At 33.1% G+C, this 15,704-nt stretch overlaps 1 pseudogene; it reads right to left on the bottom strand.

Moving 5' to 3' along the window:
- Nucleotides 1–6,591: 6,591 nt before the first annotated feature.
- On the bottom strand, nt 6,592–15,697 carry LOC110703565 (annotated as a pseudogene).
- Between the last annotated feature and the right edge of the window lie 7 nt (nt 15,698–15,704).

Raw genomic sequence — 15,704 nt, 5'->3', positions numbered from 1 at the left:
TACTCTCTACCTCTACTATCATCCTACATTCCTACATACGTATGTTAAGAAACAATCATAGAGTAATGTTTACTAATATGTTGTTAAATTAGTAACAACATATATACATTTATAATAGGAAAATTTAACAACAACAAACCAATTTTTGAGCGTTTCTCTCACATTGGACCAACCTTTAAATCTTCCCAAATTTAACACAAGTTTCATTTTTTTCTTTTGAAATGAACTCAACAGGTCACCTTACCTGTTATACCAGGTAAAAATCCATTTGTCATTAAATCATTGGCCAAATTATTCTTTTTTTTTTTTTTTGATAATTTTTACAAAAAAAAAAGGGAAAAAAAAAAAAACCAAAACCACCCTTTCCCACCACTGCTAGCCACCCTCCCCACCAACCACCCCTTCCCCTACCAGCGGCCGGCGCCCAACCAATTCCCCCGACGCTGGCGACCTTCAACGCCGCCATAATTTTCGCCACCTACACCTTAACCTTCACCACCATCACTTCCACCCACTGCACCACCACCTATGTACACCACCAGGCACCAACAACCATAACAACCAACAAAACCACCATACTAACCCATCGAAACCACCATACCAACCCACCGAAAACACCATACCAACCACCAAAACCACCATACCAACCCACCCCACTACCACCAAGATCCAAAAAACCCACTTCTTTCCTATCCGAAAGCAATTTGGTCGAATGGTTCGGTTTGCTCCGGAAGCAAGGGGAGTGGGGCCAACGAGAAAGGGGGTTTTCTCCGGCGGGGAAGAGATAGTTATAAGGGGTTCCGGTGGTAGTGGGGACTAGTTCACGTGAGAGACGGAGGAGGGAGAGGGGTTGATTCTTTTTTTTTTTTTTTTTTTTTTTTTTTTTTTTTTTAATAAAGGTTTTTAATTAAAAAAAAATAATTAAAGAAAAATTTAAAAAATAACCGATTGTACAGGTCACTGGTCATTTGGGTTTATTTTGGGAGAAAAAAATGAAACTTGTGTTTAATTTGGGAAGATTTAAAGGTTGATCCATTATGGGAGAACTGCTCAAAGATTGATTTATTTATATTAAATTTTCCTTTATAATATCATTATATCTATATATGACGGATAAAATTTTAATCTACCAGTAAACACTGAAAGTTTGTGTATGACTGTATGATACGTCACAGGTTCAAAGTTATAGGAAGTCCGAAGGGCGGGAAAGGTTGGGTCAGTTGGGAGTGTGAGGGAGCAAGGGGGGACCCTAAACTTTTGATAATCTAGGTTGGTTTTGGCTTTGGATGGGGGCTGGAGGCTAGGAAGACTGGTCAAAATCTGGACTTTACAATGTAAAAAAGGCTTAATTTTGCTGAGAATGCAGAGGTTAACTTATATTTTTAGGGGCAGCCTTTGGCAATTAGCATTGGAAACCCACGCGGCAGTAATTTTCTGACCATTACACCGTTTTTTTTACTACGAGTACGCACCTAAGACTACAAGTCGTTTTAGTCGTATATGGGGATTCACATGTTACATCTTAAAGCTCTGTTCGTCTTTGAATGATTATTTTAGGTCATACTTTATCTTCAAAGTAAGTATCAGTCGAATTTTACAGCAGTAATAATAAAGTTGTATATTGAGTTGAAAGTGGGCATTTTTGTTAAAGTGGTCAATTTGAGTTTAAACAAAACGATTAGGGTTTGTGTATCTAATAGAATTAGTGAGGTTGATCTAGCCCGAAATGACTTAACTTGAATGATTTGTATTGAAATTGACCGAGTTTGAATTGGTTGAAATGAAATTTAATGTGGGTAAGCTTGATTTATCATTCATTATAAACTTCATTATAAACGGATCTTCGTATGTTAAAAGAAGCCAAAGTCACAATTAGAAAGTCAATTGCTTGATTATCTCCCAACAAATAAGAAGTATGAAATTTAACTAATATTGTGTCATTGGTATAGTAGACGGACTAGACGCAATAGTGTATAGATGTTATCTACCGTTGAATAAACCTTTGCATAATTGAATATACTCCGTAAATGAATAGATAGAAAATTATTCGAATAAGGTAGTGCAATTGTGATAGCTACTGATTTTCAGGTTAGAAATTAGTAGTCAAATCTCACTATTCTCTTTTTATGAGAGATTATTAATTCCTTATTCTCTAGTAGACCCTCACCTTACCTTACCGAAGAAAAAAAAATTGAGATGAAAAATACATAAATTACTATCAATAAGTGTGCTCCTTCGATGATTAACTTGAGCCATCTTCCACGAATATGAATCATATAAACTCAATTAAATCTCTTTTAAAACGTCTATAAATCTAAAATCATATCTCGTCTATATCATTAAATAATCTTTATGATTTTTTATCCATAGATACGGAGTAATAAACAATCATGACTGTATGATCTTCTTAATTAATAAAAACCCTCCCTTCTTTACTTGTATAAGTTAAGAAGAATAAAGTACAACATTACTCCACTGACACATAACAGGAGATAAGGCAAAGTATTAATGTAATCTTACAATTACTTTATTATAGAATTAAGTAACATCCTCGTTACAATACATTATAATTACTCCAAGTAGCAGTTTAGAATAAAAAAAATTAACATCAATTGTAATTTTGACTGAGGAGACAAACAACTAAAGATGGTAATTAAATTGGAGTATAAAATTAAATTAAGGTAAGTATAATACAAAGGAGTTACTGAGAATTCGAGATCCCAATGCAATGAAGAACATGCAAAAATGAATAAAACTTATGTAAACGAGAATGAGACGAATAATCAGAAACCAAACCATAACGTAATAAGGTATGTCTTACAATTGTACAACAGCCCCACACCCCAACACCCCCCCCCACCCACCCCCCAATAGGCTCCCCACTTTATATTTTCTGTAAAGTGAAACATGATTTTTTAATTTATTTATTTTTTTTTTTCAAATTTTTTACTTGGTCTACATTATTTTTGAGCTAAACTAGCAATTGCATATCTTCTCGATCTTAATTTTTCATGTCTTGTTGGGGACTTGGGGGTACTTCAAGCATAGGTTTAAGTCATGTTAATTAATTACACCTATTAGTCCGTCATGAGTACTGTAATGTAAATTAGCAATATAATAACTAAATGATACAATAAGTCTTGTATAAGACGGGTGTACGTTAATATTATTGTAAAACGGTTAGTTTGAGGGTAACTTTAACTATTTTAATGGTAACTTTTATCCCTTAAAGGGTAACTTTTAATTTATCGTTAGTTTGAATTTTATTTTAATGTGTAATTTCTTATAAATTCATATACATACTTTAAAGGCAAATATGATTAATCTAATACATTATAATTTTTTTGTAAGATAAAATTTATTATTAGAAAAATAATAATTTTGTAGTATAAAGGGTAACTTCAAGAACTTTTAAGATAACTTTAACCCGTCTTACAATAAATTAACGTACACTCGTCTTTTTTGGAGAATTTGTGAATATGATAAATGTAGTGTATATTGTCGATTTATGATCAAACCTATGTATGTTTGAACAGTGGGAATTAACTCGCAATCTACATAAAATAATGAATTTAATATGAAATATCGAAATTGATTAAAAAAATTGTAAGAAGAATTTTATTTCCGAAAAATAAAGTGAATATAGCGGTTGCCTAAGTGTCTGCGTGATAAAAGTTTGACTTGAAATCATAACTGGCATACCAATAGGTCTATTAAATTTTGAGAATGAGTTTGGTTCAATTATATGACTAATTGCTAATTTCAAATGATTTAATTAGATTAAGGGTTGAGAGTGAGGGATAACTCAAGTATTTAGAGTTCTTCTCCCGATTTTAGGTGATCCTGGAATTGGTTCTCATTATTCGCCCTTGTGGCTCTCTAAACAACAACAATAACAAAAAAAAAAAAAAAAGTTTAAGGGTTTTACTAAACTTAAATCCAAATTATATCTTCCGAAAATTTATAACAAAATCACGCGTCATTATGTATATATATGTTTAATATTTAATCGACAAATCAAAGATGGATCGATTAATTAATTAAGCATCAGTGACTAATTACGATGCTTGTTATAATTATCACGATCTTACAAAGAGTGAAAGATTATGAGAAATTAAACATCACGAGACCCAAAGTAAAGAAGTTGCTGCAAGTCTAGGTGGTGGATCTCAAGAGTATTTCCAGCCTCCAAGAAACTACATACTGCCTAAAGAATTAGGCATTGAATAAAATAATTAGATAAAAACAGAAATAAGAGAAATTTTAGGAGTATTCTTTATATTTTTATTATTTGAAATTAATTTCAGAATTCAAACAAAATGATGAATGTGACTAGCGAAAGTTCAAAATACGTAGTAGATGGGTTATTTTGGTCAGAGTTCAGAAGTCTTTTACCCCATTATTATCTTCTTCTGCAGGCAACCATAAGATTCAATATATTGTGTTGATTCCTTTGGATTGTAGTTAGTTAGTTTTACTATTGATGTCTTACAAATGTTTCAATTAAATGGAATTCCACAATGCTCATAACTTGTCTATTTTTTGTTAAGGAGTCACGAGTGCAAGATTCTAACTGGATATAATCTCGTGTTTTTTTTTTTTTTTTTTTTTTCTCGTGTATCAGCATAATACCTCGTTAACTAACTAAACTAGTTGACTTTCAATAATAAACCTATTCTTTTTCGATGGATATGACTTATGGTGTTCCAAATGGTAAAAAAAAGAAAAAAAAAAATGTAATCAATGCTTAAAAAATTAACTTTTTGATATAAAATGAAGTGGTTGAATTAAAAAAATAAAAAATGCTATCACCTCACAAACTCGACAGAAAATAAAGTACTAAAGGTTATCAAATATTAGTGTCCTTGACTTCAGCTAACATATAAGATATGCAAGTGCATACCCCTCCGAAATTTTTTGGATGCAATTATATCTTATCATAGGCATTCTAGCTTAGTGACAAATGGTACTCCGTAGTATCAACATAAATTTCTTTTAATAGGAATAATTTTAATTGAATAATCATATGTTTAGCGTTGAAATTTCTTTTTGATCCCCTATTTATCGTTCATATCATGATTAAAGTATCTATGAATAATTTATTATGCTCACCTTACATAAAAATCCTGAATCCGTCACTAAGTGTTCGTTTCTTTTTCTTTTTGTCTTAGCATATTGAGGTTTTTAAGCCAAATATATGTAACAAATATGCTCAATATCTAGTAGCTTGTCTTTGATATTATTTGTGAGATATAAAATATTGCAAAGTTGCAAAAAGTATGAAACGTAGTTAGTAATAACTCTAATCATGGCAACCACATGCTTGGTCCAAGGCAACCAAACTTAGAGATTCTGTCAAATTAAGAGTATTTTAATTTTTACAATTTACTACGAAGGATAAGATAAAACTTGTATCAGAAACAAAGTACGGAGTATTAAGAACTGCATGCGGTTAAAAAAATTAAGTAATGCTACTTGAGATGTAAAGCCTTTGACTAGTCAAGCTCCTTGGGAAAATTAAGTTACTGATACTATATTGTATAACTGCATTCTTATGACACATAATTGAAGTTTTGATTGGTAAATTTGCCAGTTTTTCGGTCATTTTTTAAAGTTTTTGCTCAGGCATATTTTAATGGATGTAAGAGGAGTAATGGCACTCTTTATTGGAAATATGGTGAAGGGTACTTAACAGATTCTTATTACAGAGTCAAGTACGAAGTATATGATTATTCGATAATCATAATTAACCCTTAGGATGTTTGGTTGTGAGACGTTTGAGACAAGAAAATTTTGACCAAATAAACCTTTAACGAGAGTGTTTGATTATAGATGAATTGTAAGATACTCCGTATATTTTTAAAAACAAATTGCTAATTTTAATTTTTGAAAAACCTGATAAATGGTTACTCTATGTAACTCCGTATTTTACCAAACACTTATACACTGATAATATAATACCTCCGTTAAATATTAGTTGCAACTTTGGAATATTTTATATCTTACAAATAATAGCCTAAAGTTGCAACTAATATTTAACGGAGGTAGTATAAAGAATACAAACAACTACAGTATTAAATTAGCCGAATACAACTAGTTAGAACTGCTCTTAATACAGCTAGCTAACAACTAAAAGTTAAATAGAGCTTCAATCTTTTTTTTGTCAAAAAAAGCCTCTATCTTTTTACCATGTAGAAGACGACAAATTAAGCTAAAAAAACATCGTATTCACGAAAACTTTGCATACTCCAAGCGAATACAAACATACAAATGTAACCAACTGATATACTAGTACATTGATTCTATACTCCATCAAATATACTTCGTATATTGGTTTCTTTATCCTACATCACCAATTACATCATATTTGACAATTATTTCAAGTATTAATTATTGGTATTAACAAACAAGCCTTGTATGACACTTTAATTTAGACTTTTTTACCACAATTTACATCGCATAAAAGCTTAAATAAGTAATATGCTAGCAGCTAATCTCACACGTACCATTGGCTATGTTCACCAATCTATGCTAACTCGAATATCACAAATTTGACAGCAATCAAAGCATTAGATTAGATTGATAGCACAACTGCTATAAACTGAGTGTTACCACTCCTCATAATGATAAAAATTAATTCAAGATTACAAATGTAATGTACAACGTACACATATTCCGTAAAAAAAAAAAAAACAAAAACAAAAAAACGTACACATATTCCGTACAATCCATGACCTGGACCAACACCAACTTGGTTGAAACACCAAATTGGTCGAAACAACTACTCCGTAGTAAAATTTATTTCATCACCTCGAAAAAAATTGGCGTGAAAAGCTATACTGCAGAAAAATTACAGAGTGTTTAAATCAATCAATCTTATTATCTAAATGAATATCCACTTTAAATTGTTTCCTCAATAAGTTAGTGTTTCTCCTGAGTCCTGAGACGTGGAAGCTCTGTACGTTAAAAAATGAAATCAATTGTTTATATGAAATCAGGCTGGCCAGTTGAGGTCAAGCAACGGTGCCACATACGGCTATTAGGATCCACAAGCCGTGGGTATTTTATGACTTCGGGTATAGGGAAGTAGGCATAATGAGTGTTACACAAACCCACTGTGATTCCACTGAAGCCAGCAAATGCTCCGTGAACCTGCAAAAACCATTCACTCTTTTTTAAGTTCAAAATTTGGTAGCATATCTAAATTGCAGACAAATAAAAACGCTAAGATTGTGGTAAAAGTCTCGGTGTGTGTGTGTGTAGGTGGAGATCTGGGATCAAATCCTATATACACCACTGTTATTAGTGGCTCTTACAAATCAGTAAAAAGTAAGATTAAAGTTGACGAGTTTTGACCTTGAATAATGAAAGATTAACACAAATTGCTGCACAGGTAGGACAATAAAGCAATTTGTGAGCAATATTACAAAGGTTAGCCAAAGGTCCAGATTGTAACTTGCGGTGTTCACCACACCGACAGTCATGACAGGATAAGCTGATTAGCAGTGACAAGGTTTCATATTTCATCCCGAAATTCCACACCCTCCAACAAAACCAAATATGGGAAATTTGGAATCATAAATGTAGAGAAATACGAAGACTTACTGCATTTTGGCCTAAAATAGTGCAAAGGATTCCATCTGAGGCATTTGCACGGATTGCAACGAAGCATGTAAGTAGGATCAATGTATTTGACATCAGCTGATGTTCCAAGCTCCTTAAAATATTTCTTTATCTGAGGTGTAGCAAAGTAACATGCAGTAAGCATCGTGTGATACGGAAAGATGATCAATGAAAACTTTTGATCAATGCAACAGGCTACTTATTATATAGGAAATTTACCACAGTTGTGCATAAGCTTCTGGCTAAGCAAGGGTCTGATAAACATATTTTCAACTACAAAGTATAGAATAAGCCCTAATGTCCGTTGTATTTTATAACTGCATGTAAGCAATTGATGCTCGTTTATGGATACCGAGAGAGGGGGGGGGGGGGGAGTTGGTAAAACACCCTCATTTTGAAGTACGGTTTAGGAACTTGCAACAAGACTTTGAGCCTTTGTGGTAGGACAGACTTGCAATACTTCCTTCCTCTTACAACCTCTTCTAGCATCAGTATAGAACTTGTTAATACGTCAAGTTAATACAACCAAGATTCTATAGCCCCTCAATATTTGTGGTGTAAGAGAAAGCCGATAAACATTCAATTCATAAACCTTCAAGAGTACCCAACAAACCCAAGCAACATATAAATGATTTTTTTCAAGAGAAGATCAAACGGACTGCATTTTAGCTATTAAATACAAGTGTTTATCAACAAGGCTTTGAACCTGAAGTCAACTTTGTGGAAAGAAAGAAGTCAAAATAGAAGAAACCAACACTTACCTCTTGTTGAATATGCACACCAATATCACCAAAGACAGCGTTCCCGGATGCATCAGTGGCATTACTTTTCTCAAGAAGATTCTGCATTTCACAAGAGGAACATAACAATTAGATGTGCTGAATTTTACATTTCTGGGAGTGGCAGCGCCCATTGCTGAATAAAATATTCAACTTGCATTAACATATAAACGGAAAAAAAAAAAAAAAAGGGAACCATCTGCCAACGATATTCATAATCCATTGATTTTCTACCAAAGTACCAATATATTATTCTCAGTTGAAATCTTCCTTTCAACCTCTTGTTCATATTGCTACAGTCATTAATGGACAGAATATTAAGATTCTTCCAGCAAAATTGTTTATGGTCACTTTCATTGGCACACAATAGATACAAACTCCAAAGACTGTCTCGTCAGGTTGACATCCATCAAAAGTAAAACCACAATAAGGAGCGTGAGAAATTCAGCAACTCTAGTAGCCAATGACAACTGGATACCCTTTTTAACGTCAAGGTCTGCCCTTAATTTACATCTTCCTACAGTACCAACCAACTATGAGTTTGTGAATTTATCCCAAACATTCGTTCAAGTTGCATTTTCACATTGGTCACATCATGGGTTCAGACTTTACTTTCCATAATCTTTTGAAAGCAGCAAACTATCAATTAGGCTGCAAACGTTTCAACAATTCCAAAAAGTAAGGTACAAAAACTCACCAGCGCAGCTCCCTCAGCTACACAGATGACAGCTGATCCCTTTGTATCAAGTAGGTACTCGAGATGCCTCAAAATACCATGTGGCCCATGTATATGAAATGGTACCTTGGATGAGTAAAAAATAAAAACCACACTTTAGTGATAGGTCATATCTTAGTATGTTAGTGTGTAATGCTTCATTTGTAGTTCAACAAAGGTACCTCTGGTATCAAGCAAATATCAACTTGGCCACTAGCAAGGGAAGCATGCATTGCTATGAAACCACTGCTTCGACCCATCAATTTTACGAGGCCAACACCACGATAAGCACTATGTGCCTGTTAATGGAGCAGTCAAGAGTAAAATAGAAGCATACACAATGTATTGGTTTAGAAGCAAAATTGTTAACCGTATCCAACTTGTGCCAACAAATAAGCAACTTGAGAAAGAGATAAATCAACAAGAGGCTGATTCATTATAAGAGGTCCAACCTCAATGTATGCAGAGTTAATGGCTCTTTGTGCTTCCTCAACAGCTGTATCAAAACCAAAGGTCTTGTCCATAAGCAAAAATGTCGTTATCTATAGTCTTTGGCACACCAACAACAGACACCTTCATTCGTCTTTTTCGGCACTGTAGCAAAAGAAGCAAAGAACAGAGTGAGTTCCTCCCTACACATTACAGACCCACACAGGTGACAAGCTTACAAATCAAGTTAAATGACACAGGTTTATATGTCTTAGAGTCCTCATATGAATACAAATAAGATGCTCGAGTTATGAATGCGGATATGAGAGGAAAATCGAAGGCCTGAAGTACTTTCTAGTAACCTCATATAGCATGCTTTGTTATCACAAGCACAAATAATACTTCCTCCGTTTTTTTTTTAGTTGCAAGTCTTGCAACACTTTTATTTTCACGGTCTCCTAGGCAATTTTTGAAGAGGAGAGAGATAGAGAGAAAAATAAGAGGGACCCATGTGGGTAGGAGAGAGATAGAGAGAAAGAAATGTTAAAAATGGAAAGTGTTGCAAGTAATTAACAATTTCCAAAATAGGAAAGTGTTGCAACTAAAAAGAAACGGAGGAAGTATAATCCAAGTTTCATTTTACAATACGGAATACTTGTCACCTACTATGTATTATAGAACAATTCCCACAATGTTATTTTCAAAAAAATTGAGAATGATAAATCCCTTCCAAGGACAACTTTTATAGGTCCTAATTTAGCCTTTAATAGACAATTATTAAACAATCAAGGTTGAATGGTGCAAGTAATTACTCTCAATTGTCGGTTAGAGTTGGGTGAAGTCTAATATAGTCTCAAATTAGGTCATTAATTAGCTTAAAGGCAATTTTTTTTATCATACAAGCCTCAAAAAAAATGCAACAGTTGCATTAAAAAAAAGAAAATTGAAAGGTCATTACTTGGAAAAAGTGGTATGTAATAAAGGAAAATGCTATACATAGAGCCCTTAGGGCTACATATAAGCATTAAATACCACACTAGAAAATTATGTAAATATAAGCAAGTAATTACTCCCTAAATGCTTATATGTATTTAATGCTTACATATAGCATTACCCTATAATAAATAGGCAGTTGACAATTTTTCCTAACATTAGTAAAGGAGAAAAGGAAAAGGAAAAATGAAGTGTTTGGTACAATATGAAGTATCTTAAACCTCGTTATGAATTGCTACTGCACCAGCATGTGTTCCATTTCCACCCAAAACAAAAAAGCATATTGGTTCCTCTTTCCTGTAATCAAGAAGAAATCAGAGGCATCGATATCAATCATGGCTTCATGTAGCCTTTTTATTATTTTCAAATGATGAGATGCACGAGTGAGCAACAAAAGAACCTTAACCTACCTCCATACTGTCTACAATTTCTCTGACAGTTGGCCCACCTCGTGAAACTCCTAATAAACTGCCCCCAGAGAGGTGAATGTTTCTGAACAACTTTCCGTGAAAGCTGAATATAACAGAGAAATGCATCTTACGTCAAGATACATAGACAAAAATAATATTTAATTCAGAATGCAAGAAGAACAAATAGTATATTTAGCACTAACATCAAAGTCTGTCCAATTGATAAAGAGGCTGAAAAAAGAAGACTTACTGGCATTTCTTTTATGCCCTTGTCTGTAAAACCACGATACCCAAATGGAATGCCTACAATGTTTTTTACACCATATATGTCAAGAGTGATTACAATCTGCACCAAAAAGAAAAATCAGGAGATATGGAAACTAGAAAGCTAAGAAACTTATTTACTGCATAACATTCACAAAAACTTCTCAAATTATTTGTTTCTTCCATGGATTAACAATGATGTCTTCAAAAATTCGCTATCAATATACTTTAGAAAAAACCTAATCGTAAACTTAACAAGAGAGTTTATGAGATGTATACTGAGGAGTGCACTGAAATGTGGGCTTAAGGACGTGCAAGGCAATTTTAGTCCAACGTTCTCCCCCCCGCCCCCCCTTTTTTTTTTGTCTAGGCAAGGTGATTTCAATGAAGAGCACCCAGGGCGCATTGTCATGCTCCGACTCATTGTCCCCCATGCTAGGTCATTGGGGTATGGGTGTAATGGCAACATAGGGGCACTAATCAACAACCATACACTCTAGAGCTTTATTTAAGAATAAGCGTATATTCTTAGACCTAAATGAGGGCAACATAAAAATGGGCTGGTTCAGTGCCTAAACGGGCTTTAAATGGGCTGAAACTTGAATCCGTCATATGTTGGGCTAATGAAGACCATCGTCGAGCTAATTTTCTAAGATGAAGCTTAGAAACATGATTTAATGCATGACATAAAGGTTGGTGCTATTCAAAAGGTTCTAGAGTCCTCCAGGTCACTTTTGTAGGAATAGAGCCTTTTACAAAATTTGTAAATTAGTTGGTAAAAAACTTGAATTTTCTAGGCTTTGTAGCCAGGAGGCTTATAAATAGGCACATCTCATATACACATCCATCCCAACAAACACTTGTACTCTCATCCATAGCAATACAATGCAATCTAAAAAAACATAGCTATATAACATATCAAAACCATTAGGTGGATAGATTGCATAAAAAAAAAACACTTCAATAATGGGTAAAATTACGAATAAAATGCAACAAAACACAAACGAAATAAGAAAATAAAATGAAAAAAAAAAAACATAATGTTATTTGCTTGATTCAAATTCAAAATGTTATAAAATTATTCACTACAATACAGTCAAATTACCATAATACAAATCTAAGGTATTTTTCCATGAAAATGTAGATTTCAAACGAACCTGTCTAATGACATCATTAAGACCTGGACAAAGACCTCCACAAGTAACTATTGCTGCATTAACTTCTTCGGGTCTGAAATATATTTCTTCTCTTGGTCCTGCACGATGTACCCTAAAACAAATTGAATGTAAGATATAATCATCATTTTACTAATAATGAATGGAATTCATAATTTGGATACTAAAAACCAATTATTATATAAACAAGTAATTAAACAAAATCTATAATATTATTAAAACTCTAAAGAATAATGTAATATTGTCATATGTCATCCTTACCACAATACTTATTGCTAAGAATTGGTGCAAAAGGTTTATCAAGATTCCAACCTAAACCCTTTCACTAATAACATAAATATCTTACCATCTATTTTTGTGTCCATTCATTCACCATAACAACTATTAGCCACTAATAATCTACTTTGAGTTTTCCTATTTCTTATACTATTATATTAACCATCTCTCTAAATTTTGATTCATTATATCGTTTGGTTTTGTTGTTATTGTTATTATAGTATCTAACCATATATCTATTCTCATGATTTTATAACAACCATAATTCTGAATTCTAACCCTCTTAAGATATAAAATACTTAACAACAATTCTAATCTCATACTATAATGACCTGGGACATTGTATGGGCCAAAAACTAGTAAACAATAAAATTACCATTGCTCCACCCAGGTACAATCAGGATCAATGCACTCTGCACCGGCTGAAGCTTGCGAGGAATAGCGGATGACCTGAAATTGTTAATATGAAAGAATTAGATTCATATATAATTAGACTTTTCTTAAAATCAAGCAATGTAATGCACCTTCAACAAAACTCTGTCATTATTGTTAATGTACCCATTCCATTTCTCATCTGATGGATACCCACCTGCAAAATCTTCACTCACCGGAGACCTTAAAATAAATATTCAAATAAAAAATAGTTAATAATGAAAAAGAATGAACAAAACGATCAATAACACTATACATACAACAATACATCGATTGTAATAATGCAATAAATTAGTACCTTTCTTTATGTAAAAAAAAAACAACTATCATGTCTTAACACAGCATTTTCACTTTCACGCATGTCAATATGTAACTTCAATCATTGTTATTTTTTATTTATCAATAATCTAAAAGTATTAATAATCTAAAAGTATAAAAAAAAATAAAAAAAAATTGATATTTAAAATACATATAAAACCAAATTTAACAAACCCCATTTGACTTGGTATATATAATAGTGCAAATGTAAGATAGAAGCATATAATTACTTCATTCTTTTTAATTGGCACGTTTCTTTTATCAAATCAGCTAACGCACAATTGCAACAATTAATATCTCTAATCATCAATATGTAGAAATTATACATTAAGATGATTATAAAAGGAGATCCTACATGACTATGTTTTATCATAATCATAGATTTACCAAAGGTAGTCAAATTAAATTTTGTGAATAGTGTTATAAGTAAATAAAAAACGAAGAAGCGTCAAATTTTTAAATTTCACTAGTCATTATCATCCATAAATCCATTCTGTATCTTCCACAAAGTATAAAACACTAGTTTATACTCCCTCCGACTCTTTTTGTTCTTTCATTTCCCAATTAGAAAAGTTTACAAAATTCTTCTCATTTATTCCATATATGGTAAAAAGTTCCTTCAATTTTCTTTTATTTATTCGATGAATTTGCCAATATTTTATAACCTTTTTTCTCTTTTCGATACAAATTTGTAAACAATTTTCCACTAATTGAATTTCCCTATACATGATTTTACATTTTAATTATCATTCTCTTTAATGAAACTCCGTATTAATTACCTTTTTTTTTTCTTTTTCATTTTTTTTTTGGTTTTGAATAGAGGGATTATTTAATGTAAAATTAGAATCTCTATTACTTTTTAATGGTTTCTAGCTCATCAAAATTTTCTTTTCTTAATTTACACCCGATTCTAAATGAAAAGAACAAAAAGGATTGGAGGAGAGTAGTAAACATAAAACTCATTTAAAGATACTAAACATCTCATACCTCATTTAAAGATACTAAACATCTCATACCTCATTTTAGTAAGCCATTTTGAAAACTTATAATTGAACTATTAATCCTACATCCCAACAAACATTAAAACTCATGCAGCTGAATAGCTTGCTCTTAAAGGAAAATCACAATATAGTTGTCAGCACTCAGCAATAAACCTCACCTTTCATTCTCTTTTATCCAAACCCAACTTCTTCATATCCTTCTTAACTATTTCCATCCATGTTGGCCTTCCCCGAAATTCTTAGATCCCCTCATCCCAATCCTCTACTTTCCTTACTGATTATCTCAATACCTCCTGACCTCCGCCTCACATGCCCAAACCAATGCAATTAGTGATCTCTAATTATATCCCCAGTGTCCACAACTCCAACTGCACTTACTAATACAAAATCCTTCCATGAATACCCTATCCTAACACATCCAACTGTCAATTGTGTTCTAAATCCGTCCAAACACCCACTCGCCTTCAGTTTAATCACAAATCCTTTCAATCTTACTAAATAGTATATGCAACCATTAATTCCGCCTTTCAAATAGCCACATTAGTCTACTTATTTTCTTTCATAATTCTTACTACTACAACCAAACAACAACAAACTACTAACACACATAATTCAGTCTACTGCACCTCAAATTCACAAAATAATCAATTTCAACCACATCAAAAAAACCAGAAATTAATCCATCAAATACTCAAAACAATTATAAAAAAAAAAAAATTACCGCATTTTGAGGCAAAATGTAGAAGGCCTAGGTTTAAGATCCTTGAAAACATCAGTAAGATGCGGCAACTTAAACCGCTGCTCAAAATCATGCTCATACTTAATCTTCCAATCCGGATCACTCAAATCGATCTCCTCCGGCAGATTTCTACTCTCCGCACAACCTAACACCGTCAAATTCCCGCTTTTCCTGACACGTGTCGGTTTTCTCGGAAAATTCAACCGAAACCCTCGTTTCCGACGCCGGAGAAGAAATTAGTTGATTTCGCCGGCGGCGGTGTGAAATTGGAGGCGATCGGCGGCGAAAGCGTTGCCATTGAAAGTAGAAGGATCGAGAAATTGAGGGGTTAAGGAGTGGAGTAGGAGAGAGAAGGTGAAGAGTTTCGTAAATTAGCGGTGGACGGAGTCGTCATGAGAGAAAGGAGATGCGCCGTCAATTATACGGAGGTGAGTGAAAAGGGAAAAAGGGGAAAGTGGTTGGGTTTTATAAAGTCAACGTGTTTGACTGACTGTTGTTTGTTTGTTACGGAGTACTGTACTTGACAAACGGCTTTGTTTTAGTTCGAGTT

The sequence above is a fragment of the Chenopodium quinoa genome, unplaced genomic scaffold (assembly GCF_001683475.1).
Source record: "Chenopodium quinoa cultivar QQ74 unplaced genomic scaffold, ASM168347v1, whole genome shotgun sequence".
Taxonomy (NCBI): Eukaryota; Viridiplantae; Streptophyta; class Magnoliopsida; order Caryophyllales; family Amaranthaceae; genus Chenopodium; species Chenopodium quinoa.
The sequence above is the reverse complement of the archived record's forward strand: the minus strand, read 5'-3'. Positions and strand labels throughout refer to the sequence as shown.